This window comes from Leiobunum rupestre, chromosome 1, assembly GCF_980474605.1.
Source record: "Leiobunum rupestre chromosome 1, qqLeiRupe1.1.hap1, whole genome shotgun sequence".
NCBI lineage: Eukaryota > Metazoa > Arthropoda > Arachnida > Opiliones > Sclerosomatidae > Leiobunum > Leiobunum rupestre.
Window position 1 is genome coordinate 65,517,469 of NC_143384.1, and position 25,701 is coordinate 65,543,169.

Genomic DNA, 25,701 nt, shown 5'->3' on the forward strand with positions numbered 1-25,701 from the left:
GCAACTCTTTTTCATGTTAGTTTAAACAAAAGCCAAAAGATTCGAGTTTGACTTTCTTGGGTGGTCTGATAATCAAACCCTGCTCTTAAACGCAACCCTACGATGGTTTTCCGCGGGTACTTTTGCTTGCTGCATTTCTGCCCTAAGCCGCTACGTACCTCGTTAAGAAACCTGGTTCACTTCGAGCTCCCCCGAGCGCACCATATTGACGGTAAACTTCGAGCGGACGTTAAATCTCCACAGCGTGATGATCATCAGAGTCTACACCCTCACACCATCCTCGAATTCCGACTTCCAAGACGCTGGATTACAAGAGGACGCCACTCCTCCCAGTCAACGACGCTTCTCGAGTTGCGACCTTTCAATCGTTAGAACGTCCCTAACGAAATATGGTTAAAATGTTATATTAACTGGAGAGAATAAATGTCTCGTCCATTACCACATTTTTCATGAAGATAGAATACGGCAGAGCCCGGATAGCTCAGTCGGTAGAGCGTTAGGCTTTTAACCTAACGGTCCTGGGTTCGAGCCCCAGTTCGGGCGGGTAAATGTAGCGACTTTTTATTCGTTGTCAGTTTTATAACTAACGGCAATGTAACGTCTTTTCCGCTTTGAGAAACGCTCAATTTGCTTAGTCTGGAGAACCTTAAACAAATCATTTAACGGTCCGGGGTAGAGCCGCAGCTTGAAAGCCGTTCCTTTAATTTGAACTTAAGAAACGTTCGGCCGATCTGATTAAGGATATATTCGTGACCTTGAAAAAAAACGGAAGTTATGTAATTCGAAATCCAAAAATTAAACTATTTACCGACGTTCGTCTGGCATTGATAGAGATGACAATTGGTCACTGTCACCAACATAATTTATCGTCGGCGATAATTTAATTTTTAAAAAAAAGTTTTGTTTTCAAAAAATATTCCCGTTTTTTTCTTTTTCATAGCAACTCTTTTTCATGTTAGTTTAAACAAAAGCCAAAAGAATCGAGTTTGACTTTCTTGGGTGGTCTGATAATCAAACCCTGCTCTTAAACGCAACCCTACGACGGTTTTCCGCGGGTACTTTTGCTTGCTGCATTTCTGCCCTAAGCCGCTACGTACCTCGTTAAGAAACCTGGTTCACTTCGAGCTCCCCCGAGCGCACCATATTGACGGTAAACTTCGAGCGGACGTTAAATCTCCACAGCGTGATGATCATCAGAGTCTCCACCCTCACACCATCCTCGAATTCCGACTTCCAAGACGCTGGATTACAAGAGGACGCCACTCCTCCCAGTCAACGACGCTTCTCGAGTTGCGACCTTTCAATCGTTAGAACGTCCCTAACGAAATATGGTTAAAATGTTATATTAACTGGAGAGAATAAATGTCTCGTCCATTACCACATTTTTCATGAAGATAGAATACGGCAGAGCCCGGATAGCTCAGTCGGTAGAGCGTTAGGCTTTTAACCTAACGGTCCTGGGTTCGAGCCCCAGTTCGGGCGGGTAAATGTAGCGACTTTTTATTCGTTGTCAGTTTTATAACTAACGGCAATGTAACGTCTTTTCCGCTTTGAGAAACGCTCAATTTGCTTAGTCTGGAGAACCTTAAACAAATCATTTAACGGTCCGGGGTAGAGCCGCAGCTTGAAAGCCGTTCCTTTAATTTGAACTTAAGAAACGTTCGGCCGATCTGATTAAGGATATATTCGTGACCTTGAAAAAAAACGGAAGTTATGTAATTCGAAATCCAAAAATTAAACTATTTACCGACGTTCGTCTGGCATTGATAGAGATGACAATTGGTCACTGTCACCAACATTATTTATCGTCGGCGATAATGGAATTTTTAAAAAAAAGTTTTGTTTTCAAAAAATATTCCCGTTTTTTTCTTTTTCATAGCAACTCTTTTTCATGTTAGTTTAAACAAAAGCCAAAAGAATCGAGTTTGACTTTCTTGGGTGGTCTGATAATCAAACCCTGCTCTTAAACGCAACCCTACGACGGTTTTCCGCGGGTACTTTTGCTTGCTGCATTTCTGCCCTAAGCCGCTACGTACCTCGTTAAGAAACCTGGTTCACTTCGAGCTCCCCCGAGCGCACCATATTGACGGTAAACTTCGAGCGGACGTTAAATCTCCACAGCGTGATGATCATCAGAGTCTCCACCCTCACACCATCCTCGAATTCCGACTTCCAAGACGCTGGATTACAAGAGGACGCCACTCCTCCCAGTCAACGACGCTTCTCGAGTTGCGACCTTTCAATCGTTAGAACGTCCCTAACGAAATATGGTTAAAATGTTATATTAACTGGAGAGAATAAATGTCTCGTCCATTACCACATTTTTCATGAAGATAGAATACGGCAGAGCCCGGATAGCTCAGTCGGTAGAGCGTTAGGCTTTTAACCTAACGGTCCTGGGTTCGAGCCCCAGTTCGGGCGGGTAAATGTAGCGATTTTTTATTCGTTGTCAGTTTTATAACTAACGGCAATGTAACGTCTTTTCCGCTTTGAGAAACGCTCAATTTGCTTAGTCTGGAGAACCTTAAACAAATCATTTAACGGTCCGGGGTAGAGCCGCAGCTTGAAAGCCGTTCCTTTAATTTGAACTTAAGAAACGTTCGGCCGATCTGATTAAGGATATATCCGTGACCTTGAAAAAAAACGGAAGTTATGTAATTCGAAATCCAAAAATTAAACTATTTACCGACGTTCGTCTGGCATTGATAGAGATGACAATTGGTCACTGTCACCAACATTATTTATCGTCGGCGATAATGGAATTTTTAAAAAAAAGTTTTGTTTTCAAAAAATATTCCCGTTTTTTTCTTTTTCATAGCAACTCTTTTTCATGTTAGTTTAAACAAAAGCCAAAAGAATCGAGTTTGACTTTCTTGGGTGGTCTGATAATCAAACCCTGCTCTTAAACGCAACCCTACGACGGTTTTCCGCGGGTACTTTTGCTTGCTGCATTTCTGCCCTAAGCCGCTACGTGACTCGTTAAGAAACCTGGTTCACTTCGAGCTCCCCCGAGCGCACCATATTGACGGTAAACTTTGAGCGGACGTTAAATCTCCACAGCGTGATGATCATCAGAGTCTCCACCCTCACACCATCCTCGAATTCCGACTTCCAAGACGCTGGATTACAAGAGGACGCCACTCCTCCCAGTCAACGACGCTTCTCGAGTTGCGACCTTTCAATCGTTAGAACGTCCCTAACGAAATATGGTTAAAATGTTATATTAACTGGAGAGAATAAATGTCTCGTCCATTACCACATTTTTCATGAAGATAGAATACGGCAGAGCCCGGATAGCTCAGTCGGTAGAGCGTTAGGCTTTTAACCTAACGGTCCTGGGTTCGAGCCCCAGTTCGGGCGGGTAAATGTAGCGACTTTTTATTCGTTGTCAGTTTTATAACTAACGGCAATGTAACGTCTTTTCCGCTTTGAGAAACGCTCAATTTGCTTAGTCTGGAGAACCTTAAACAAATCATTTAACGGTCCGGGGTAGAGCCGCAGCTTGAAAGCCGTTCCTTTAATTTGAACTTAAGAAACGTTCGGCCGATCTGATTAAGGATATATTCGTGACCTTGAAAAAAAACGGAAGTTATGTAATTCGAAATCCAAAAATTAAACTATTTACCGACGTTCGTCTGGCATTGATAGAGATGACAATTGGTCACTGTCACCAACATTATTTATCGTCGGCGATAATGGAATTTTTAAAAAAAAGTTTTGTTTTCAAAAAATATTCCCGTTTTTTTCTTTTTCATAGCAACTCTTTTTCATGTTAGTTTAAACAAAAGCCAAAAGAATCGAGTTTGACTTTCTTGGGTGGTCTGATAATCAAACCCTGCTCTTAAACGCAACCCTACGACGGTTTTCCGCGGGTACTTTTGCTTGCTGCATTTCTGCCCTAAGCCGCTACGTACCTCGTTAAGAAACCTGGTTCACTTCGAGCTCCCCCGAGCGCACCATATTGACGGTAAACTTCGAGCGGACGTTAAATCTCCACAGCGTGATGATCATCAGAGTCTCCACCCTCACACCATCCTCGAATTCCGACTTCCAAGACGCTGGATTACAAGAGGACGCCACTCCTCCCAGTCAACGACGCTTCTCGAGTTGCGACCTTTCAATCGTTAGAACGTCCCTAACGAAATATGGTTAAAATGTTATATTAACTGGAGAGAATAAATGTCTCGTCCATTACCACATTTTTCATGAAGATAGAATACGGCAGAGCCCGGATAGCTCAGTCGGTAGAGCGTTAGGCTTTTAACCTAACGGTCCTGGGTTCGAGCCCCAGTTCGGGCGGGTAAATGTAGCGATTTTTTATTCGTTGTCAGTTTTATAACTAACGGCAATGTAACGTCTTTTCCGCTTTGAGAAACGCTCAATTTGCTTAGTCTGGAGAACCTTAAACAAATCATTTAACGGTCCGGGGTAGAGCCGAAGCTTGAAAGCCGTTCCTTTAATTTGAACTTAAGAAACGTTCGGCCGATCTGATTAAGGATATATCCGTGACCTTGAAAAAAAACGGAAGTTATGTAATTCGAAATCCAAAAATTAAACTATTTACCGACGTTCGTCTGGCATTGATAGAGATGACAATTGGTCACTGTCACCAACATTATTTATCGTCGGCGATAATGGAATTTTTAAAAAAAAGTTTTGTTTTCAAAAAATATTCCCGTTTTTTTCTTTTTCATAGCAACTCTTTTTCATGTTAGTTTAAACAAAAGCCAAAAGAATCGAGTTTGACTTTCTTGGGTGGTCTGATAATCAAACCCTGCTCTTAAACGCAACCCTACGACGGTTTTCCGCGGGTACTTTTGCTTGCTGCATTTCTGCCCTAAGCCGCTACGTACCTCGTTAAGAAACCTGGTTCACTTCGAGCTCCCCCGAGCGCACCATATTGACGGTAAACTTCGAGCGGACGTTAAATCTCCACAGCGTGATGATCATCAGAGTCTCCACCCTCACACCATCCTCGAATTCCGACTTCCAAGACGCTGGATTACAAGAGGACGCCACTCCTCCCAGTCAACGACGCTTCTCGAGTTGCGACCTTTCAATCGTTAGAACGTCCCTAACGAAATATGGTTAAAATGTTATATTAACTGGAGAGAATAAATGTCTCGTCCATTACCACATTTTTCATGAAGATAGAATTCGGCAGAGCCCGGATAGCTCAGTCGGTAGAGCGTTAGGCTTTTAACCTAACGGTCCTGGGTTCGAGCCCCAGTTCGGGCGGGTAAATGTAGCGATTTTTTATTCGTTGTCAGTTTTATAACTAACGGCAATGTAACGTCTTTTCCGCTTTGAGAAACGCTCAATTTGCTTAGTCTGGAGAACCTTAAACAAATCATTTAACGGTCCGGGGTAGAGCCGCAGCTTGAAAGCCGTTCCTTTAATTTGAACTTAAGAAAGGTTCGGCCGATCTGATTAAGGATATATCCGTGACCTTGAAAAAAAACGGAAGTTATGTAATTCGAAATCCAAAAATTAAACTATTTACCGACGTTCGTCTGGCATTGATAGACATGACAATTGGTCACTGTCACCAACATTATTTATCGTCGGCGATAATGGAATTTTTAAAAAAAAGTTTTGTTTTCAAAAAATATTCCCGTTTTTTTCTTTTTCATAGCAACTCTTTTTCATGTTAGTTTAAACAAAAGCCAAAAGAATCGAGTTTGACTTTCTTGGGTGGTCTGATAATCAAACCCTGCTCTTAAACGCAACCCTACGACGGTTTTCCGCGGGTACTTTTGCTTGCTGCATTTCTGCCCTAAGCCGCTACGTACCTCGTTAAGAAACCTGGTTCACTTCGAGCTCCCCCGAGCGCACCATATTGACGGTAAACTTCGAGCGGACGTTAAATCTCCACAGCGTGATGATCATCAGAGTCTACACCCTCACACCATCCTCGAATTCCGACTTCCAAGACGCTGGATTACAAGAGGACGCCACTCCTCCCAGTCAACGACGCTTCTCGAGTTGCGACCTTTCAATCGTTAGAACGTCCCTAACGAAATATGGTTAAAATGTTATATTAACTGGAGAGAATAAATGTCTCGTCCATTACCACATTTTTCATGAAGATAGAATATGGCAGAGCCCGGATAGCTCAGTCGGTAGAGCGTTAGGCTTTTAACCTAACGGTCCTGGGTTCGAGCCCCAGTTCGGGCGGGTAAATGTAGCGATTTTTTATTCGTTGTCAGTTTTATAACTAACGGCAATGTAACGTCTTTTCCGCTTTGAGAAACGCTCAATTTGCTTAGTCTGGAGAACCTTAAACAAATCATTTAACGGTCCGGTGTAGAGCCGCAGCTTGAAAGCCTTTCCTTTAATTTGAACTTAAGAAACGTTCGGCCGATCTGATTAAGGATATATTCGTGACCTTGAAAAAAAACGGAAGTTATGTAATTCGAAATCCAAAAATTAAACTATTTACCGACGTTCGTCTGGCATTGATAGAGATGACAATTGGTCACTGTCACCAACATTATTTATCGTCGGCGATAATGGAATTTTTAAAAAAAAGTTTTGTTTTCAAAAAATATTCCCGTTTTTTTCTTTTTCATAGCAACTCTTTTTCATGTTAGTTTAAACAAAAGCCAAAAGAATCGAGTTTGACTTTCTTGGGTGGTCTGATAATCAAACCCTGCTCTTAAACGCAACCCTACGACGGTTTTCCGCGGGTACTTTTGCTTGCTGCATTTCTGCCCTAAGCCGCTACGTACCTCGTTAAGAAACCTGGTTCACTTCGAGCTCCCCCGAGCGCACCATATTGACGGTAAACTTCGAGCGGACGTTAAATCTCCACAGCGTGATGATCATCAGAGTCTCCACCCTCACACCATCCTCGAATTCCGACTTCCAAGACGCTGGATTACAAGAGGACGCCACTCCTCCCAGTCAACGACGCTTCTCGAGTTGCGACCTTTCAATCGTTAGAACGTCCCTAACGAAATATGGTTAAAATGTTATATTAACTGGAGAGAATAAATGTCTCGTCCATTACCACATTTTTCATGAAGATAGAATACGGCAGAGCCCGGATAGCTCAGTCGGTAGAGCGTTAGGCTTTTAACCTAACGGTCCTGGGTTCGAGCCCCAGTTCGGGCGGGTAAATGTAGCGATTTTTTATTCGTTGTCAGTTTTATAACTAACGGCAATGTAACGTCTTTTCCGCTTTGAGAAACGCTCAATTTGCTTAGTCTGGAGAACCTTAAACAAATCATTTAACGGTCCGGGGTAGAGCCGCAGCTTGAAAGCCGTTCCTTTAATTTGAACTTAAGAAACGTTCGGCCGATCTGATTAAGGATATATCCGTGACCTTGAAAAAAAACGGAAGTTATGTAATTCGAAATCCAAAAATTAAACTATTTACCGACGTTCGTCTGGCATTGATAGAGATGACAATTGGTCACTGTCACCAACATTATTTATCGTCGGCGATAATGGAATTTTTAAAAAAAAGTTTTGTTTTCAAAAAATATTCCCGTTTTTTTCTTTTTCATAGCAACTCTTTTTCATGTTAGTTTAAACAAAAGCCAAAAGAATCGAGTTTGACTTTCTTGGGTGGTCTGATAATCAAACCCTGCTCTTAAACGCAACCCTACGACGGTTTTCCGCGGGTACTTTTGCTTGCTGCATTTCTGCCCTAAGCCGCTACGTGACTCGTTAAGAAACCTGGTTCACTTCGAGCTCCCCCGAGCGCACCATATTGACGGTAAACTTTGAGCGGACGTTAAATCTCCACAGCGTGATGATCATCAGAGTCTCCACCCTCACACCATCCTCGAATTCCGACTTCCAAGACGCTGGATTACAAGAGGACGCCACTCCTCCCAGTCAACGACGCTTCTCGAGTTGCGACCTTTCAATCGTTAGAACGTCCCTAACGAAATATGGTTAAAATGTTATATTAACTGGAGAGAATAAATGTCTCGTCCATTACCACATTTTTCATGAAGATAGAATGCGGCAGAGCCCGGATAGCTCAGTCGGTAGAGCGTTAGGCTTTTAACCTAACGGTCCTGGGTTCGAGCCCCAGTTCGGGCGGGTAAATGTAGCGACTTTTTATTCGTTGTCAGTTTTATAACTAACGGCAATGTAACGTCTTTTCCGCTTTGAGAAACGCTCAATTTGCTTAGTCTGGAGAACCTTAAACAAATCATTTAACGGTCCGGGGTAGAGCCGCAGCTTGAAAGCCGTTCCTTTAATTTGAACTTAAGAAACGTTCGGCCGATCTGATTAAGGATATATTCGTGACCTTGAAAAAAAACGGAAGTTATGTAATTCGAAATCCAAAAATTAAACTATTTACCGACGTTCGTCTGGCATTGATAGAGATGACAATTGGTCACTGTCACCAACATTATTTATCGTCGGCGATAATGGAATTTTTAAAAAAAAGTTTTGTTTTCAAAAAATATTCCCGTTTTTTTCTTTTTCATAGCAACTCTTTTTCATGTTAGTTTAAACAAAAGCCAAAAGAATCGAGTTTGACTTTCTTGGGTGGTCTGATAATCAAACCCTGCTCTTAAACGCAACCCTACGACGGTTTTCCGCGGGTACTTTTGCTTGCTGCATTTCTGCCCTAAGCCGCTACGTACCTCGTTAAGAAACCTGGTTCACTTCGAGCTCCCCCGAGCGCACCATATTGACGGTAAACTTCGAGCGGACGTTAAATCTCCACAGCGTGATGATCATCAGAGTCTCCACCCTCACACCATCCTCGAATTCCGACTTCCAAGACGCTGGATTACAAGAGGACGCCACTCCTCCCAGTCAACGACGCTTCTCGAGTTGCGACCTTTCAATCGTTAGAACGTCCCTAACGAAATATGGTTAAAATGTTATATTAACTGGAGAGAATAAATGTCTCGTCCATTACCACATTTTTCATGAAGATAGAATGCGGCAGAGCCCGGATAGCTCAGTCGGTAGAGCGTTAGGCTTTTAACCTAACGGTCCTGGGTTCGAGCCCCAGTTCGGGCGGGTAAATGTAGCGACTTTTTATTCGTTGTCAGTTTTATAACTAACGGCAATGTAACGTCTTTTCCGCTTTGAGAAACGCTCAATTTGCTTAGTCTGGAGAACCTTAAACAAATCATTTAACGGTCCGGGGTAGAGCCGAAGCTTGAAAGCCGTTCCTTTAATTTGAACTTAAGAAACGTTCGGCCGATCTGATTAAGGATATATCCGTGACCTTGAAAAAAAACGGAAGTTATGTAATTCGAAATCCAAAAATTAAACTATTTACCGACGTTCGTCTGGCATTGATAGAGATGACAATTGGTCACTGTCACCAACATTATTTATCGTCGGCGATAATGGAATTTTTAAAAAAAAGTTTTGTTTTCAAAAAATATTCCCGTTTTTTTCTTTTTCATAGCAACTCTTTTTCATGTTAGTTTAAACAAAAGCCAAAAGAATCGAGTTTGACTTTCTTGGGTGGTCTGATAATCAAACCCTGCTCTTAAACGCAACCCTACGACGGTTTTCCGCGGGTACTTTTGCTTGCTGCATTTCTGCCCTAAGCCGCTACGTACCTCGTTAAGAAACCTGGTTCACTTCGAGCTCCCCCGAGCGCACCATATTGACGGTAAACTTCGAGCGGACGTTAAATCTCCACAGCGTGATGATCATCAGAGTCTCCACCCTCACACCATCCTCGAATTCCGACTTCCAAGACGCTGGATTACAAGAGGACGCCACTCCTCCCAGTCAACGACGCTTCTCGAGTTGCGACCTTTCAATCGTTAGAACGTCCCTAACGAAATATGGTTAAAATGTTATATTAACTGGAGAGAATAAATGTCTCGTCCATTACCACATTTTTCATGAAGATAGAATACGGCAGAGCCCGGATAGCTCAGTCGGTAGACCGTTAGGCTTTTAACCTAACGGTCCTGGGTTCGAGCCCCAGTTCGGGCGGGTAAATGTAGCGATTTTTTATTCGTTGTCAGTTTTATAACTAACGGCAATGTAACGTCTTTTCCGCTTTGAGAAACGCTCAATTTGCTTAGTCTGGAGAACCTTAAACAAATCATTTAACGGTCCGGGGTAGAGCCGAAGCTTGAAAGCCGTTCCTTTAATTTGAACTTAAGAAACGTTCGGCCGATCTGATTAAGGATATATCCGTGACCTTGAAAAAAAACGGAAGTTATGTAATTCGAAATCCAAAAATTAAACTATTTACCGACGTTCGTCTGGCATTGATAGAGATGACAATTGGTCACTGTCACCAACATTATTTATCGTCGGCGATAATGGAATTTTTAAAAAAAAGTTTTGTTTTCAAAAAATATTCCCGTTTTTTTCTTTTTCATAGCAACTCTTTTTCATGTTAGTTTAAACAAAAGCCAAAAGAATCGAGTTTGACTTTCTTGGGTGGTCTGATAATCAAACCCTGCTCTTAAACGCAACCCTACGACGGTTTTCCGCGGGTACTTTTGCTTGCTGCATTTCTGCCCTAAGCCGCTACGTACCTCGTTAAGAAACCTGGTTCACTTCGAGCTCCCCCGAGCGCACCATATTGACGGTAAACTTCGAGCGGACGTTAAATCTCCACAGCGTGATGATCATCAGAGTCTCCACCCTCACACCATCCTCGAATTCCGACTTCCAAGACGCTGGATTACAAGAGGACGCCACTCCTCCCAGTCAACGACGCTTCTCGAGTTGCGACCTTTCAATCGTTAGAACGTCCCTAACGAAATATGGTTAAAATGTTATATTAACTGGAGAGAATAAATGTCTCGTCCATTACCACATTTTTCATGAAGATAGAATACGGCAGAGCCCGGATAGCTCAGTCGGTAGAGCGTTAGGCTTTTAACCTAACGGTCCTGGGTTCGAGCCCCAGTTCGGGCGGGTAAATGTAGCGATTTTTTATTCGTTGTCAGTTTTATAACTAACGGCAATGTAACGTCTTTTCCGCTTTGAGAAACGCTCAATTTGCTTAGTCTGGAGAACCTTAAACAAATCATTTAACGGTCCGGGGTAGAGCCGCAGCTTGAAAGCCGTTCCTTTAATTTGAACTTAAGAAACGTTCGGCCGATCTGATTAAGGATATATCCGTGACCTTGAAAAAAAACGGAAGTTATGTAATTCGAAATCCAAAAATTAAACTATTTACCGACGTTCGTCTGGCATTGATAGAGATGACAATTGGTCACTGTCACCAACATTATTTATCGTCGGCGATAATGGAATTTTTTAAAAAAAGTTTTGTTTTCAAAAAATATTCCCGTTTTTTTCTTTTTCATAGCAACTCTTTTTCATGTTAGTTTAAACAAAAGCCAAAAGAATCGAGTTTGACTTTCTTGGGTGGTCTGATAATCAAACCCTGCTCTTAAACGCAACCCTACGACGGTTTTCCGCGGGTACTTTTGCTTGCTGCATTTCTGCCCTAAGCCGCTACATACCTCGTTAAGAAACCTGGTTCACTTCGAGCTCCCCCGAGCGCACCATATTGACGGTAAACTTCGAGCGGACGTTAAATCTCCACAGCGTGATGATCATCAGAGTCTCCACCCTCACACCATCCTCGAATTCCGACTTCCAAGACGCTGGATTACAAGAGGACGCCACTCCTCCCAGTCAACGACGCTTCTCGAGTTGCGACCTTTCAATCGTTAGAACGTCCCTAACGAAATATGGTTAAAATGTTATATTAACTGGAGAGAATAAATGTCTCGTCCATTACCACATTTTTCATGAAGATAGAATACGGCAGAGCCCGGATAGCTCAGTCGGTAGAGCGTTAGGCTTTTAACCTAACGGTCCTGGGTTCGAGCCCCAGTTCGGGCGGGTAAATGTAGCGATTTTTTATTCGTTGTCAGTTTTATAACTAACGGCAATGTAACGTCTTTTCCGCTTTGAGAAACGCTCAATTTGCTTAGTCTGGAGAACCTTAAACAAATCATTTAACGGTCCGGGGTAGAGCCGAAGCTTGAAAGCCGTTCCTTTAATTTGAACTTAAGAAACGTTCGGCCGATCTGATTAAGGATATATCCGTGACCTTGAAAAAAAACGGAAGTTATGTAATTCGAAATCCAAAAATTAAACTATTTACCGACGTTCGTCTGGCATTGATAGAGATGACAATTGGTCACTGTCACCAACATTATTTATCGTCGGCGATAATGGAATTTTTAAAAAAAAGTTTTGTTTTCAAAAAATATTCCCGTTTTTTTCTTTTTCATAGCAACTCTTTTTCATGTTAGTTTAAACAAAAGCCAAAAGAATCGAGTTTGACTTTCTTGGGTGGTCTGATAATCAAACCCTGCTCTTAAACGCAACCCTACGACGGTTTTCCGCGGGTACTTTTGCTTGCTGCATTTCTGCCCTAAGCCGCTACGTACCTCGTTAAGAAACCTGGTTCACTTCGAGCTCCCCCGAGCGCACCATATTGACGGTAAACTTCGAGCGGACGTTAAATCTCCACAGCGTGATGATCATCAGAGTCTCCACCCTCACACCATCCTCGAATTCCGACTTCCAAGACGCTGGATTACAAGAGGACGCCACTCCTCCCAGTCAACGACGCTTCTCGAGTTGCGACCTTTCAATCGTTAGAACGTCCCTATCGAAATATGGTTAAAATGTTATATTAACTGGAGAGAATAAATGTCTCGTCCATTACCACATTTTTCATGAAGATAGAATACGGCAGAGCCCGGATAGCTCAGTCGGTAGAGCGTTAGGCTTTTAACCTAACGGTCCTGGGTTCGAGTCCCAGTTCGGGCGGGTAAATGTAGCGATTTTTTATTCGTTGTCAGTTTTATAACTAACGGCAATGTAACGTCTTTTCCGCTTTGAGAAACGCTCAATTTGCTTAGTCTGGAGAACCTTAAACAAATCATTTAACGGTCCGGGGTAGAGCCGCAGCTTGAAAGCCGTTCCTTTAATTTGAACTTAAGAAACGTTCGGCCGATCTGATTAAGGATATATCCGTGACCTTGAAAAAAAACGGAAGTTATGTAATTCGAAATCCAAAAATTAAACTATTTACCGACGTTCGTCTGGCATTGATAGAGATGACAATTGGTCACTGTCACCAACATTATTTATCGTCGGCGATAATGGAATTTTTAAAAAAAAGTTTTGTTTTCAAAAAATATTCCCGTTTTTTTCTTTTTCATAGCAACTCTTTTTCATGTTAGTTTAAACAAAAGCCAAAAGAATCGAGTTTGACTTTCTTGGGTGGTCTGATAATCAAACCCTGCTCTTAAACGCAACCCTACGACGGTTTTCCGCGGGTACTTTTGCTTGCTGCATTTCTGCCCTAAGCCGCTACGTACCTCGTTAAGAAACCTGGTTCACTTCGAGCTCCCCCGAGCGCACCATATTGACGGTAAACTTCGAGCGGACGTTAAATCTCCACAGCGTGATGATCATCAGAGTCTACACCCTCACACCATCCTCGAATTCCGACTTCCAAGACGCTGGATTACAAGAGGACGCCACTCCTCCCAGTCAACGACGCTTCTCGAGTTGCGACCTTTCAATCGTTAGAACGTCCCTAACGAAATATGGTTAAAATGTTATATTAACTGGAGAGAATAAATGTCTCGTCCATTACCACATTTTTCATGAAGATAGAATACGGCAGAGCCCGGATAGCTCAGTCGGTAGAGCGTTAGGCTTTTAACCTAACGGTCCTGGGTTCGAGCCAGTGCCGTCTTTCCCATTGGGCAAATAGGGCACTGCCCTAGGGCCCCAAGATTCTGGAGGGCCCCATTTTCAACTTTTGTAAGGTGAAGAAGATGAATCTTACAAATATTGTTTTTCACATTTTTTAAATTGTAGTATTGTCTATTTACATTTTACAAATTTTTAAACTATCTAAAACATGTCTTTTCGTGATATAGACGGTGTAGGCCATCGCATTTTTTTATTTGAACCAATATTTGAAGATTAGGGCGACGATGGACTTTGCATTGGAGGTTAAAAGCCTAGTTTTTCTTCTGCCTGCCCCCCTTTAAATTAGGCCAACATGTTCAGCGGTTGGCCTGCCACCGGTTTATTTGTGCTCCAATAAGTTAATTTAAAGGGGGACCAGCAGAAAAAAACCTAGGCCTTTAAGAAATTGTCTGGAATTATTAGGGGCCCCGCGTATCGCTTTGCCCAGGGGCCCCCAATCACGTAAAGACGGCCCTGGTTCGAGCCCCAGTTCGGGCGGGTAAATGTAGCGACTTTTTATTCGTTGTCAGTTTTATAACTAACGGCAATGTAACGTCTTTTCCGCTTTGAGAAACGCTCAATTTGCTTAGTCTGGAGAACCTTAAACAAATCATTTAACGGTCCGGGGTAGAGCCGCAGCTTGAAAGCCGTTCCTTTAATTTGAACTTAAGAAACGTTCGGCCGATCTGATTAAGGATATATTCGTGACCTTGAAAAAAAACGGAAGTTATGTAATTCGAAATCCAAAAATTAAACTATTTACCGACGTTCGTCTGGCATTGATAGAGATGACAATTGGTCACTGTCACCAACATTATTTATCGTCGGCGATAATGGAATTTTTAAAAAAAAGTTTTGTTTTCAAAAAATATTCCCGTTTTTTTCTTTTTCATAGCAACTCTTTTTCATGTTAGTTTAAACAAAAGCCAAAAGAATCGAGTTTGACTTTCTTGGGTGGTCTGATAATCAAACCCTGCTCTTAAACGCAACCCTACGACGGTTTTCCGCGGGTACTTTTGCTTGCTGCATTTCTGCCCTAAGCCGCTACGTACCTCGTTAAGAAACCTGGTTCACTTCGAGCTCCCCCGAGCGCACCATATTGACGGTAAACTTCGAGCGGACGTTAAATCTCCACAGCGTGATGATCATCAGAGTCTACACCCTCACACCATCCTCGAATTCCGACTTCCAAGACGCTGGATTACAAGAGGACGCCACTCCTCCCAGTCAACGACGCTTCTCGAGTTGCGACCTTTCAATCGTTAGAACGTCCCTAACGAAATATGGTTAAAATGTTATATTAACTGGAGAGAATAAATGTCTCGTCCATTACCACATTTTTCATGAAGATAGAATACGGCAGAGCCCGGATAGCTCAGTCGGTAGAGCGTTAGGCTTTTAACCTAACGGTCCTGGGTTCGAGCCCCAGTTCGGGCGGGTAAATGTAGCGACTTTTTATTCGTTGTCAGTTTTATAACTAACGGCAATGTAACGTCTTTTCCGCTTTGAGAAACGCTCAATTTGCTTAGTCTGGAGAACCTTAAACAAATCATTTAACGGTCCGGGGTAGAGCCGCAGCTTGAAAGCCGTTCCTTTAATTTGAACTTAAGAAACGTTCGGCCGATCTGATTAAGGATATATTCGTGACCTTGAAAAAAAACGGAAGTTATGTAATTCGAAATCCAAAAATTAAACTATTTACCGACGTTCGTCTGGCATTGATAGAGATGACAATTGGTCACTGTCACCAACATTATTTATCGTCGGCGATAATGGAATTTTTAAAAAAAAGTTTTGTTTTCAAAAAATATTCCCGTTTTTTTCTTTTTCATAGCAACTCTTTTTCATGTTAGTTTAAACAAAAGCCAAAAGAATCGAGTTTGACTTTCTTGGGTGGTCTGATAATCAAACCCTGCTCTTAAACGCAACCCTACGACGGTTTTCCGCGGGTACTTTTGCTTGCTGCATTTCTGCCCTAAGCCGCTACGTACCTCGTTAAGAAACCTGGATCACTTCGAGCTCCCCCGAGCGCACCATATTGACGGTAAACTTCGAGCGGACGTTAAATCTCCACAGCGTGATGATCATCAGAGTCTCCACCCTCACACCATCCTCGAATTCCGACTTCCAAGACGCTGGATTACAAGAGGACGCCACTCCTCCCAGTCAACGACGCTTCTCGAGTTGCGACCTTTCAATCGTTAGAACGTCCCTAACGAAATATGGTTAAAATGTTATATTAACTGGAGAGAATAAATGTCTCGTCCATTACCACATTTTTCATGAAGATAGAATACGGCAGAGCCCGGATAGCTCAGTCGGTAGAGCGTTAGGCTTTTAACCTAACGGTCCTGGGTTCGAGCCCCAGTTCGGGCGGGTAAATGTAGCGACTTTTTATTCGTTGTCAGTTTTATAACTAACGGCAATGTAACGTCTTTTCCGCTTTGAGAAACGCTCAATTTGCTTAGTCTGGAGAACCTTAAACAAATCATTTAACGGTCCGGGGTAGAGCCGCAGCTTGAAAGCCGTTCCTTTAATTTGAACTTAAGAAACGTTCGGCCGATCTGATTAAGGATATATTCGTGACCTTGAAAAAAAACGGAAGTTATGTAATTCGAAATCCAAAAATTAAACTATTTACCGACGTTCGTCTGGCATTGATAGAGATGACAATTGGTCACTGTCACCAACATTATTTATCGTCGGCGATAATGGAATTTTTAAAAAAAAGTTTTGATTTCAAAAAATATTCCCGTTTTTTTCTTTTTCATAGCAACTCTTTTTCATGTTAGTTTAAACAAAAGCCAAAAGAATCGAGTTTGACTTTCTTGGGTGGTCTGATAATCAAACCCTGCTCTTAAACGCAACCCTACGACGGTTTTCCGCGGGTACTTTTGCTTGCTGCATTTCTGCCCTAAGCCGCTACGTACCTCGTTAAGAAACCTGGTTCACTTCGAGCTCCCCCGAGCGCACCATATTGACGGTAAACTTCGAGCGGACGTTAAATCTCCACAGCGTGATGATCATCAGAGTCTCCAACCTCACACCATCCTCGAATTCCGACTTCCAAGACGCTTGATTACAAGAGGACGCCACTCCTCCCAGTCAACGACGCTTCTCGAGTTGCGACCTTTCATTCGTTAGAACGTCCCTAACGAAATATGGTTAAAATGTTATATTAACTGGAGAGAATAAATGTTTCGTCCATTACCACATTTTTCATGAAGATAGAATACGGCAGAGCCCGGATAGCTCAGTCGGTAGAGCGTTAGGCTTTTAACCTAACGGTCCTGGGTTCGAGCCCCAGTTCGGGCGGGTAAATGTAGCGACTTTTTATTCGTTGTCAGTTTTATAACTAACGGCAATGTAACGTCTTTTCCGCTTTGAGAAACGCTCAATTTGCTTAGTCTGGAGAACCTTAAACAAATCATTTAACGGTCCGGGGTAGAGCCGCAGCTTGAAAGCCGTTCCTTTAATTTGAACTTAAGAAACGTTCGGCCGATCTGATTAAGGATATATTCGTGACCTTGAAAAAAAACGGAAGTTATGTAATTCGAAATCCAAAAATTAAACTATTTACCGACGTTCGTCTGGCATTGATAGAGATGACAATTGGTCACTGTCACCAACATTATTTATCGTCGGCGATAATGGAATTTTTAAAAAAAAGTTTTGTTTTCAAAAAATATTCCCGTTTTTTTCTTTTTCATAGCAACTCTTTTTCATGTTAGTTTAAACAAAAGCCAAAAGAATCGAGTTTGACTTTCTTGGGTGGTCTGATAATCAAACCCTGCTCTTAAACGCAACCCTACGACGGTTTTCCGCGGGTACTTTTGCTTGCTGCATTTCTGCCCTAAGCCGCTACGTACCTCGTTAAGAAACCTGGTTCACTTCGAGCTCCCCCGAGCGCACCATATTGACGGTAAACTTCGAGCGGACGTTAAATCTCCACAGCGTGATGATCATCAGAGTCTCCAACCTCACACCATCCTCGAATTCCGACTTCCAAGACGCTTGATTACAAGAGGACGCCACTCCTCCCAGTCAACGACGCTTCTCGAGTTGCGACCTTTCATTCGTTAGAACGTCCCTAACGAAATATGGTTAAAATGTTATATTAACTGGAGAGAATAAATGTTTCGTCCATTACCACATTTTTCATGAAGATAGAATACGGCAGAGCCCGGATAGCTCAGTCGGTAGAGCGTTAGGCTTTTAACCTAACGGTCCTGGGTTCGAGCCCCAGTTCGGGCGGGTAAATGTAGCGACTTTTTATTCGTTGTCAGTTTTATAACTAACGGCAATGTAACGTCTTTTCCGCTTTGAGAAACGCTCAATTTGCTTAGTCTGGAGAACCTTAAACAAATCATTTAACGGTCCGGGGTAGAGCCGCAGCTTGAAAGCCGTTCCTTTAATTTGAACTTAAGAAACGTTCGGCCGATCTGATTAAGGATATATTCGTGACCTTGAAAAAAAACGGAAGTTATGTAATTCGAAATCCAAAAATTAAACTATTTACCGACGTTCGTCTGGCATTGATAGAGATGACAATTGGTCACTGTCACCAACATTATTTATCGTCGGCGATAATGGAATTTTTAAAAAAAAGTTTTGTTTTCAAAAAATATTCCCGTTTTTTTCTTTTTCATAGCAACTCTTTTTCATGTTAGTTTAAACAAAAGCCAAAAGAATCGAGTTTGACTTTCTTGGGTGGTCTGATAATCAAACCCTGCTCTTAAACGCAACCCTACGACGGTTTTCCGCGGGTACTTTTGCTTGCTGCATTTCTGCCCTAAGCCGCTACGTACCTCGTTAAGAAACCTGGTTCACTTCGAGCTCCCCCGAGCGCACCATATTGACGGTAAACTTCGAGCGGACGTTAAATCTCCACAGCGTGATGATCATCAGAGTCTACACCCTCACACCATCCTCGAATTCCGACTTCCAAGACGCTGGATTACAAGAGGACGCCACTCCTCCCAGTCAACGACGCTTCTCGAGTTGCGACCTTTCAATCGTTAGAACGTCCCTAACGAAATATGGTTAAAATGTTATATTAACTGGAGAGAATAAATGTCTCGTCCATTACCACATTTTTCATGAAGATAGAATACGGCAGAGCCCGGATAGCTCAGTCGGTAGAGCGTTAGGCTTTTAACCTAACGGTCCTGGGTTCGAGCCCCAGTTCGGGCGGGTAAATGTAGCGACTTTTTATTCGTTGTCAGTTTTATAACTAACGGCAATGTAACGTCTTTTCCGCTTTGAGAAACGCTCAATTTGCTTAGTCTGGAGAACCTTAAACAAATCATTTAACGGTCCGGGGTAGAGCCGCAGCTTGAAAGCCGTTCCTTTAATTTGAACTTAAGAAACGTTCGGCCGATCTGATTAAGGATATATTCGTGACCTTGAAAAAAAACGGAAGTTATGTAATTCGAAATCCAAAAATTAAACTATTTACCGACGTTCGTCTGGCATTGATAGAGATGACAATTGGTCACTGTCACCAACATTATTTATCGTCGGCGATAATGGAATTTTTAAAAAAAAGTTTTGTTTTCAAAAAATATTCCCGTTTTTTTCTTTTTCATAGCAACTCTTTTTCATGTTAGTTTAAACAAAAGCCAAAAGAATCGAGTTTGACTTTCTTGGGTGGTCTGATAATCAAACCCTGCTCTTAAACGCAACCCTACGACGGTTTTCCGCGGGTACTTTTGCTTGCTGCATTTCTGCCCTAAGCCGCTACGTACCTCGTTAAGAAACCTGGATCACTTCGAGCTCCCCCGAGCGCACCATATTGACGGTAAACTTCGAGCGGACGTTAAATCTCCACAGCGTGATGATCATCAGAGTCTCCACCCTCACACCATCCTCGAATTCCGACTTCCAAGACGCTGGATTACAAGAGGACGCCACTCCTCCCAGTCAACGACGCTTCTCGAGTTGCGACCTTTCAATCGTTAGAACGTCCCTAACGAAATATGGTTAAAATGTTATATTAACTGGAGAGAATAAATGTCTCGTCCATTACCACATTTTTCATGAAGATAGAATACGGCAGAGCCCGGATAGCTCAGTCGGTAGAGCGTTAGGCTTTTAACCTAACGGTCCTGGGTTCGAGCCCCAGTTCGGGCGGGTAAATGTAGCGACTTTTTATTCGTTGTCAGTTTTATAACTAACGGCAATGTAACGTCTTTTCCGCTTTGAGAAACGCTCAATTTGCTTAGTCTGGAGAACCTTAAACAAATCATTTAACGGTCCGGGGTAGAGCCGCAGCTTGAAAGCCGTTCCTTTAATTTGAACTTAAGAAACGTTCGGCCGATCTGATTAAGGATATATTCGTGACCTTGAAAAAAAACGGAAGTTATGTAATTCGAAATCCAAAAATTAAACTATTTACCGACGTTCGTCTGGCATTGATAGAGATGACAATTGGTCACTGTCACCAACATTATTTATCGTCGGCGATAATGGAATTTTTAAAAAAAAGTTTTGATTTCAAAAAATATTCCCGTTTTTTTCTTTTTCATAGCAACTCTTTTTCATGTTAGTTTAAACAAAAGCCAAAAGAATCGAGTTTGACTTTCTTGGGTGGTCTGATAATCAAACCCTGCTCTTAAACGCAACCCTACGACGGTTTTCCGCGGGTACTTTTGCTTGCTGCATTTCTGCCCTAAGCCGCTACGTACCTCGTTAAGAAACCTGGTTCACTTCGAGCTCCCCCGAGCGCACCATATTGACGGTAAACTTCGAGCGGACGTTAAATCTCCACAGCGTGATGATCATCAGAGTCTCCAACCTCACACCATCCTCGAATTCCGACTTCCAAGACGCTTGATTACAAGAGGACGCCACTCCTCCCAGTCAACGACGCTTCTCGAGTTGCGACCTTTCATTCGTTAGAACGTCCCTAACGAAATATGGTTAAAATGTTATATTAACTGGAGAGAATAAATGTTTCGTCCATTACCACATTTTTCATGAAGATAGAATACGGCAGAGCCCGGATAGCTCAGTCGGTAAAGCGTTAGGCTTTTAACCTAACGGTCCTGGGTTCGAGCCCCAGTTCGGGCGGGTAAATGTAGCGACTTTTTATTCGTTGTCAGTTTTATAACTAACGGCAATGTAACGTCTTTTCCGCTTTGAGAAACGCTCAATTTGCTTAGTCTGGAGAACCTTAAACAAATCATTTAACGGTCCGGGGTAGAGCCGCAGCTTGAAAGCCGTTCCTTTAATTTGAACTTAAGAAACGTTCGGCCGATCTGATTAAGGATATATTCGTGACCTTGAAAAAAAACGGAAGTTATGTAATTCGAAATCCAAAAATTAAACTATTTACCGACGTTCGTCTGGCATTGATAGAGATGACAATTGGTCACTGTCACCAACATTATTTATCGTCGGCGATAATGGAATTTTTAAAAAAAAGTTTTGTTTTCAAAAAATATTCCCGTTTTTTTCTTTTTCATAGCAACTCTTTTTCATGTTAGTTTAAACAAAAGCCAAAAGAATCGAGTTTGACTTTCTTGGGTGGTCTGATAATCAAACCCTGCTCTTAAACGCAACCCTACGACGGTTTTCCGCGGGTACTTTTGCTTGCTGCATTTCTGCCCTAAGCCGCTACGTACCTCGTTAAGAAACCTGGTTCACTTCGAGCTCCCCCGAGCGCACCATATTGACGGTAAACTTCGAGCGGACGTTAAATCTCCACAGCGTGATGATCATCAGAGTCTCCACCCTCACACCATCCTCGAATTCCGACTTCCAAGACGCTGGATTACAAGAGGACGCCACTCCTCCCAGTCAACGACGCTTCTCGAGTTGCGACCTTTCAATCGTTAGAACGTCCCTAACGAAATATGGTTAAAATGTTATATTAACTGGAGAGAATAAATGTCTCGTCCATTACCACATTTTTCATGAAGATAGAATACGGCAGAGCCCGGATAGCTCAGTCGGTAGAGCGTTAGGCTTTTAACCTAACGGTCCTGGGTTCGAGCCCCAGTTCGGGCGGGTAAATGTAGCGACTTTTTATTCGTTGTCAGTTTTATAACTAACGGCAATGTAACGTCTTTTCCGCTTTGAGAAACGCTCAATTTGCTTAGTCTGGAGAACCTTAAACAAATCATTTAACGGTCCGGGGTAGAGCCGCAGCTTGAAAGCCGTTCCTTTAATTTGAACTTAAGAAACGTTCGGTCGATCTGATTAAGGATATATTCGTGACCTTGAAAAAAAACGGAAGTTATGTAATTCGAAATCCAAAAATTAAACTATTTACCGACGTTCGTCTGGCATTGATAGAGATGACAATTGGTCACTGTCACCAACATTATTTATCGTCGGCGATAATTTAATTTTTAAAAAAAAGTTTTGTTTTCAAAAAATATTCCCGTTTTTTTCTTTTTCATAGCAACTCTTTTTCATGTTAGTTTAAACAAAAGCCAAAAGAATCGAGTTTGACTTTCTTGGGTGGTCTGATAATCAAACCCTGCTCTTAAACGCAACCCTACGATGGTTTTCCGCGGGTACTTTTGCTTGCTGCATTTCTGCCCTAAGCCGCTACGTACCTCGTTAAGAAACCTGGTTCACTTCGAGCTCCCCCGAGCGCACCATATTGACGGTAAACTTCGAGCGGACGTTAAATCTCCACAGCGTGATGATCATCAGAGTCTCCAACCTCACACCATCCTCGAATTCCGACTTCCAAGACGCTGGATTACAAGAGGACGCCACTCCTCCCAGTCAACGACGCTTCTCGAGTTGCGACCTTTCAATCGTTAGAACGTCCCTAACGAAATATGGTTAAAATGTTATATTAACTGGAGAGAATAAATGTTTCGTCCATTACCACATTTTTCATGAAGATAGAATACGGCAGAGCCCGGATATCTCAGTCGGTAGAGCGTTAGGCTTTTAACCTAACGGTCCTGGGTTCGAGCCCCAGTTCGGGCGGGTAAATGTAGCGATTTTTTATTCGTTGTCAGTTTTGTAACTAACGGCAATGTAACGTCTTTTCCGCTTTGAGAAACGCTCAATTTGCTTAGTCTGGAGAACCTTAAACAAATCATTTAACGGTCCGGGGTAGAGCCGCAGCTTGAAAGCCGTTCCTTTAATTTGAACTTAAGAAACGTTCGGCCGATCTGATTAAGGATATATTCGTGACCTTGAAAAAAAACGGAAGTTATGTAATTCGAAATCCAAAAATTAAACTATTTACCGACGTTCGTCTGGCATTGATAGAGATGACAATTGGTCACTGTCACCAACATTATTTATCGTCGGCGATAATTTAATTTTTAAAAAAAAGTTTTGTTTTCAAAAAATATTCCCGTTTTTTTCTTTTTCATAGCAACTCTTTTTCATGTTAGTTTAAACAAAAGCCAAAAGAATCGAGTTTGACTTTCTTGGGTGGTCTGATAATCAAACACTGCTCTTAAACGCAACCCTACGATGGTTTTCCGCGGGTACTTTTGCTTGCTGCATTTCTGCCCTAAGCCGCTACGTACCTCGTTAAGAAACCTGGTTCACTTCGAGCTCCCCCGAGCGCACCATATTGACGGTAAACTTCGAGCGGACGTTAAATCTCCACAGCGTGATGATCATCAGAGTCTCCAACCTCACACCATCCTCGAATTCCGACTTCCAAGACGCTGGATTACAAGAGGACGCCACTCCTCCCAGTCAACGACGCTTCTCGAGTTGCGACCTTTCAATCGTTAGAACGTCCCTAACGAAATATGGTTAAAATGTTATATTAACTGGAGAGAATAAATGTTTCGTCCATTACCACATTTTTCATGAAGATAGAATACGGCAGAGCCCGGATATCTCAGTCGGTAGAGCGTTAGGCTTTTAACCTAACGGTCCTGGGTTCGAGCCCCAGTTCGGGCGGGTAAATGTAGCGATTTTTTATTCGTTGTCAGTTTTGTAACTAACGGCAATGTAACGTCTTTTCCGCTTTGAGAAACGCTCAATTTGCTTAGTCTGGAGAACCTTAAACAAATCATTTAACGGTCCGGGGTAGAGCCGCAGCTTGAAAGCCGTTCCTTTAATTTGAACTTAAGAAACGTTCGGCCGATCTGATTAAGGATATATTCGTGACCTTGAAAAAAAACGGAAGTTATGTAATTCGAAATCCAAAAATTAAACTATTTACCGACGTTCGTCTGGCATTGATAGAGATGACAATTGGTCACTGTCACCAACATTATTTATCGTCGGCGATAATTTAATTTTTAAAAAAAAGTTTTGTTTTCAAAAAATATTCCCGTTTTTTTCTTTTTCATAGCAACTCTTTTTCATGTTAGTTTAAACAAAAGCCAAAAGAATCGAGTTTGACTTTCTTGGGTGGTCTGATAATCAAACACTGCTCTTAAACGCAACCCTACGATGGTTTTCCGCGGGTACTTTTGCTTGCTGCATTTCTGCCCTAAGCCGCTACGTACCTCGTTAAGAAACCTGGTTCACTTCGAGCTCCCCCGAGCGCACCATATTGACGGTAAACTTCGAGCGGACGTTAAATCTCCACAGCGTGATGATCATCAGAGTCTACACCCTCACACCATCCTCGAATTCCGACTTCCAAGACGCTGGATTACAAGAGGACGCCACTCCTCCCAGTCAACGACGCTTCTCGAGTTGCGACCTTTCAATCGTTAGAACGTCCCTAACGAAATATGGTTAAAATGTTATATTAACTGGAGAGAATAAATGTCTCGTCCATTACCACATTTTTCATGAAGATAGAATACGGCAGAGCCCGGATAGCTCAGTCGGTAGAGCGTTAGGCTTTTAACCTAACAGTCCTGGGTTCGAGCCCCAGTTCGGGCGGGTAAATGTAGCGACTTTTAATTCGTTGCCAGTTTTATAACTAACGGCAATGTAACGTCTTTTCCGCTTTGAGAAACGCTCAATTTGCTTAGTCTGGATAACCTTAAACAAATCATTTAACGGTCCGGGGTAGAGCCGCAGCTTGAAAGCCGTTCCTTTAATTTGAACTTAAGAAACGTTCGGCCGATCTGATTAAGGATATATTCGTTACCTTGAAAAAAAACGGAAGTTATGTAATTCGAAATCCAAAAATTAAACTATTTACCGACGTTCGTCTGGCATTGATAGAGATGACAATTGGTCACTGTCACCAACATTATTTATCGTCGGCGATAATGGAATTTTTTAAAAAAAAGTTTTGTTTTCAAAAAATATTCCCGTTTTTTTCTTTTTCATAGCAACTCTTTTTCATGTTAGTTTAAACAAAAGCCAAAAGAATCGAGTTTGACTTTCTTGGGTGGTCTGATAATCAAACCCTGCTCTTAAACGCAACCCTACGATGGTTTTCCGCGGGTACTTTTGCTTGCTGCATTTCTGCCCTAAGCCGCTACGTACCTCGTTAAGAAACCTGGTTCACTTCGAGCTCCCCCGAGCGCACCATATTGACGGTAAACTTCGAGCGGACGTTAAATCTCCACAGCGTGATGATCATCAGAGTCTACACCCTCACACCATCCTCGAATTCCGACTTCCAAGACGCTGGATTACAAGAGGACGCCACTCCTCCCAGTCAACGACGCTTCTCGAGTTGCGACCTTTCAATCGTTAGAACGTCCCTAACGAAATATGGTTAAAATGTTATATTAACTGGAGAGAATAAATGTCTCGTCCATTACCACATTTTTCATGAAGATAGAATACGGCAGAGCCCGGATAGCTCAGTCGGTAGAGCGTTAGGCTTTTAACCTAACGGTCCTGGGTTCGAGCCCCAGTTCGGGCGGGTAAATGTAGCGACTTTTTATTCGTTGCCAGTTTTATAACTAACGGCAATGTAACGTCTTTTCCGCTTTGAGAAACGCTCAATTTGCTTAGTCTGGATAACCTTAAACAAATCATTTAACGGTCCGGGGTAGAGCCGCAGCTTGAAAGCCGTTCCTTTAATTTGAACTTAAGAAACGTTCGGCCGATCTGATTAAGGATATATTCGTTACCTTGAAAAAAAACGGAAGTTATGTAATTCGAAATCCA

The 25,701-nt window shown here is 42.4% G+C and overlaps 50 non-coding genes across 50 annotated transcripts; 23 read left to right on the top strand and 27 right to left on the bottom strand.

The window, feature by feature from the left end:
- Positions 1-35: 35 nt before the first annotated feature.
- Positions 36-334, bottom strand: LOC149965855 (signal recognition particle RNA). The gene has a single exon (XR_016473118.1).
- Positions 335-470: 136 nt separating this feature from the next.
- TRNAK-UUU (transfer RNA lysine (anticodon UUU)) lies at positions 471-543 on the top strand. The gene has a single exon. It is a non-coding gene; the product is annotated as a tRNA-Lys (tRNA).
- Positions 544-974: 431 nt separating this feature from the next.
- LOC149965857 (signal recognition particle RNA) lies at positions 975-1,273 on the bottom strand. Its single transcript, XR_016473748.1, has one exon.
- Positions 1,274-1,409: 136 nt separating this feature from the next.
- On the top strand, positions 1,410-1,482 carry TRNAK-UUU (transfer RNA lysine (anticodon UUU)). The gene has a single exon. It is a non-coding gene; the product is annotated as a tRNA-Lys (tRNA).
- Positions 1,483-1,913: 431 nt separating this feature from the next.
- On the bottom strand, positions 1,914-2,212 carry LOC149965859 (signal recognition particle RNA). The gene has a single exon (XR_016473749.1).
- Positions 2,213-2,348: 136 nt separating this feature from the next.
- On the top strand, positions 2,349-2,421 carry TRNAK-UUU (transfer RNA lysine (anticodon UUU)). The gene has a single exon. It is a non-coding gene; the product is annotated as a tRNA-Lys (tRNA).
- A 431-nt stretch (positions 2,422-2,852) lies between these two features.
- Positions 2,853-3,151, bottom strand: LOC149965861 (signal recognition particle RNA). The gene has a single exon (XR_016473152.1).
- A 136-nt stretch (positions 3,152-3,287) lies between these two features.
- Positions 3,288-3,360, top strand: TRNAK-UUU (transfer RNA lysine (anticodon UUU)). The gene has a single exon. It is a non-coding gene; the product is annotated as a tRNA-Lys (tRNA).
- A 431-nt stretch (positions 3,361-3,791) lies between these two features.
- LOC149965863 (signal recognition particle RNA) lies at positions 3,792-4,090 on the bottom strand. Its single transcript, XR_016473750.1, has one exon.
- A 136-nt stretch (positions 4,091-4,226) lies between these two features.
- Positions 4,227-4,299, top strand: TRNAK-UUU (transfer RNA lysine (anticodon UUU)). Its single transcript has one exon. It is a non-coding gene; the product is annotated as a tRNA-Lys (tRNA).
- A 431-nt stretch (positions 4,300-4,730) lies between these two features.
- On the bottom strand, positions 4,731-5,029 carry LOC149965865 (signal recognition particle RNA). The gene has a single exon (XR_016473751.1).
- A 136-nt stretch (positions 5,030-5,165) lies between these two features.
- Positions 5,166-5,238, top strand: TRNAK-UUU (transfer RNA lysine (anticodon UUU)). The gene has a single exon. It is a non-coding gene; the product is annotated as a tRNA-Lys (tRNA).
- Positions 5,239-5,669: 431 nt separating this feature from the next.
- LOC149965867 (signal recognition particle RNA) lies at positions 5,670-5,968 on the bottom strand. Its single transcript, XR_016474302.1, has one exon.
- A 136-nt stretch (positions 5,969-6,104) lies between these two features.
- TRNAK-UUU (transfer RNA lysine (anticodon UUU)) lies at positions 6,105-6,177 on the top strand. The gene has a single exon. It is a non-coding gene; the product is annotated as a tRNA-Lys (tRNA).
- Positions 6,178-6,608: 431 nt separating this feature from the next.
- On the bottom strand, positions 6,609-6,907 carry LOC149965869 (signal recognition particle RNA). The gene has a single exon (XR_016473752.1).
- A 136-nt stretch (positions 6,908-7,043) lies between these two features.
- TRNAK-UUU (transfer RNA lysine (anticodon UUU)) lies at positions 7,044-7,116 on the top strand. Its single transcript has one exon. It is a non-coding gene; the product is annotated as a tRNA-Lys (tRNA).
- A 431-nt stretch (positions 7,117-7,547) lies between these two features.
- On the bottom strand, positions 7,548-7,846 carry LOC149965871 (signal recognition particle RNA). The gene has a single exon (XR_016473153.1).
- Positions 7,847-7,982: 136 nt separating this feature from the next.
- Positions 7,983-8,055, top strand: TRNAK-UUU (transfer RNA lysine (anticodon UUU)). The gene has a single exon. It is a non-coding gene; the product is annotated as a tRNA-Lys (tRNA).
- Positions 8,056-8,486: 431 nt separating this feature from the next.
- Positions 8,487-8,785, bottom strand: LOC149965873 (signal recognition particle RNA). Its single transcript, XR_016473753.1, has one exon.
- Positions 8,786-8,921: 136 nt separating this feature from the next.
- TRNAK-UUU (transfer RNA lysine (anticodon UUU)) lies at positions 8,922-8,994 on the top strand. The gene has a single exon. It is a non-coding gene; the product is annotated as a tRNA-Lys (tRNA).
- Positions 8,995-9,425: 431 nt separating this feature from the next.
- Positions 9,426-9,724, bottom strand: LOC149965875 (signal recognition particle RNA). The gene has a single exon (XR_016473755.1).
- Positions 9,725-10,364: 640 nt separating this feature from the next.
- LOC149965876 (signal recognition particle RNA) lies at positions 10,365-10,663 on the bottom strand. The gene has a single exon (XR_016473756.1).
- Positions 10,664-10,799: 136 nt separating this feature from the next.
- Positions 10,800-10,872, top strand: TRNAK-UUU (transfer RNA lysine (anticodon UUU)). The gene has a single exon. It is a non-coding gene; the product is annotated as a tRNA-Lys (tRNA).
- Positions 10,873-11,303: 431 nt separating this feature from the next.
- Positions 11,304-11,602, bottom strand: LOC149965878 (signal recognition particle RNA). The gene has a single exon (XR_016473830.1).
- Positions 11,603-11,738: 136 nt separating this feature from the next.
- Positions 11,739-11,811, top strand: TRNAK-UUU (transfer RNA lysine (anticodon UUU)). The gene has a single exon. It is a non-coding gene; the product is annotated as a tRNA-Lys (tRNA).
- Positions 11,812-12,242: 431 nt separating this feature from the next.
- On the bottom strand, positions 12,243-12,541 carry LOC149965880 (signal recognition particle RNA). The gene has a single exon (XR_016473757.1).
- A 136-nt stretch (positions 12,542-12,677) lies between these two features.
- Positions 12,678-12,750, top strand: TRNAK-UUU (transfer RNA lysine (anticodon UUU)). The gene has a single exon. It is a non-coding gene; the product is annotated as a tRNA-Lys (tRNA).
- Positions 12,751-13,181: 431 nt separating this feature from the next.
- LOC149965882 (signal recognition particle RNA) lies at positions 13,182-13,480 on the bottom strand. The gene has a single exon (XR_016474313.1).
- A 1,135-nt stretch (positions 13,481-14,615) lies between these two features.
- On the bottom strand, positions 14,616-14,914 carry LOC149965883 (signal recognition particle RNA). The gene has a single exon (XR_016474324.1).
- A 136-nt stretch (positions 14,915-15,050) lies between these two features.
- On the top strand, positions 15,051-15,123 carry TRNAK-UUU (transfer RNA lysine (anticodon UUU)). The gene has a single exon. It is a non-coding gene; the product is annotated as a tRNA-Lys (tRNA).
- Positions 15,124-15,554: 431 nt separating this feature from the next.
- LOC149965885 (signal recognition particle RNA) lies at positions 15,555-15,853 on the bottom strand. Its single transcript, XR_016473966.1, has one exon.
- Positions 15,854-15,989: 136 nt separating this feature from the next.
- Positions 15,990-16,062, top strand: TRNAK-UUU (transfer RNA lysine (anticodon UUU)). Its single transcript has one exon. It is a non-coding gene; the product is annotated as a tRNA-Lys (tRNA).
- Positions 16,063-16,493: 431 nt separating this feature from the next.
- Positions 16,494-16,792, bottom strand: LOC149965887 (signal recognition particle RNA). The gene has a single exon (XR_016473026.1).
- A 136-nt stretch (positions 16,793-16,928) lies between these two features.
- Positions 16,929-17,001, top strand: TRNAK-UUU (transfer RNA lysine (anticodon UUU)). The gene has a single exon. It is a non-coding gene; the product is annotated as a tRNA-Lys (tRNA).
- Positions 17,002-17,432: 431 nt separating this feature from the next.
- On the bottom strand, positions 17,433-17,731 carry LOC149965889 (signal recognition particle RNA). The gene has a single exon (XR_016473027.1).
- Positions 17,732-17,867: 136 nt separating this feature from the next.
- Positions 17,868-17,940, top strand: TRNAK-UUU (transfer RNA lysine (anticodon UUU)). Its single transcript has one exon. It is a non-coding gene; the product is annotated as a tRNA-Lys (tRNA).
- Positions 17,941-18,371: 431 nt separating this feature from the next.
- Positions 18,372-18,670, bottom strand: LOC149965891 (signal recognition particle RNA). The gene has a single exon (XR_016474335.1).
- A 136-nt stretch (positions 18,671-18,806) lies between these two features.
- On the top strand, positions 18,807-18,879 carry TRNAK-UUU (transfer RNA lysine (anticodon UUU)). The gene has a single exon. It is a non-coding gene; the product is annotated as a tRNA-Lys (tRNA).
- Positions 18,880-19,310: 431 nt separating this feature from the next.
- LOC149965893 (signal recognition particle RNA) lies at positions 19,311-19,609 on the bottom strand. Its single transcript, XR_016473967.1, has one exon.
- Positions 19,610-19,745: 136 nt separating this feature from the next.
- Positions 19,746-19,818, top strand: TRNAK-UUU (transfer RNA lysine (anticodon UUU)). Its single transcript has one exon. It is a non-coding gene; the product is annotated as a tRNA-Lys (tRNA).
- A 431-nt stretch (positions 19,819-20,249) lies between these two features.
- LOC149965895 (signal recognition particle RNA) lies at positions 20,250-20,548 on the bottom strand. The gene has a single exon (XR_016473028.1).
- A 136-nt stretch (positions 20,549-20,684) lies between these two features.
- Positions 20,685-20,757, top strand: TRNAK-UUU (transfer RNA lysine (anticodon UUU)). The gene has a single exon. It is a non-coding gene; the product is annotated as a tRNA-Lys (tRNA).
- A 431-nt stretch (positions 20,758-21,188) lies between these two features.
- Positions 21,189-21,487, bottom strand: LOC149965897 (signal recognition particle RNA). The gene has a single exon (XR_016473758.1).
- A 136-nt stretch (positions 21,488-21,623) lies between these two features.
- Positions 21,624-21,696, top strand: TRNAK-UUU (transfer RNA lysine (anticodon UUU)). The gene has a single exon. It is a non-coding gene; the product is annotated as a tRNA-Lys (tRNA).
- A 431-nt stretch (positions 21,697-22,127) lies between these two features.
- LOC149965899 (signal recognition particle RNA) lies at positions 22,128-22,426 on the bottom strand. Its single transcript, XR_016474852.1, has one exon.
- A 640-nt stretch (positions 22,427-23,066) lies between these two features.
- On the bottom strand, positions 23,067-23,365 carry LOC149965900 (signal recognition particle RNA). The gene has a single exon (XR_016474157.1).
- Positions 23,366-24,005: 640 nt separating this feature from the next.
- Positions 24,006-24,304, bottom strand: LOC149965901 (signal recognition particle RNA). Its single transcript, XR_016474863.1, has one exon.
- A 136-nt stretch (positions 24,305-24,440) lies between these two features.
- TRNAK-UUU (transfer RNA lysine (anticodon UUU)) lies at positions 24,441-24,513 on the top strand. Its single transcript has one exon. It is a non-coding gene; the product is annotated as a tRNA-Lys (tRNA).
- A 432-nt stretch (positions 24,514-24,945) lies between these two features.
- Positions 24,946-25,244, bottom strand: LOC149965903 (signal recognition particle RNA). Its single transcript, XR_016473071.1, has one exon.
- Positions 25,245-25,380: 136 nt separating this feature from the next.
- On the top strand, positions 25,381-25,453 carry TRNAK-UUU (transfer RNA lysine (anticodon UUU)). The gene has a single exon. It is a non-coding gene; the product is annotated as a tRNA-Lys (tRNA).
- The last annotated feature ends 248 nt before the right edge of the window (positions 25,454-25,701 follow it).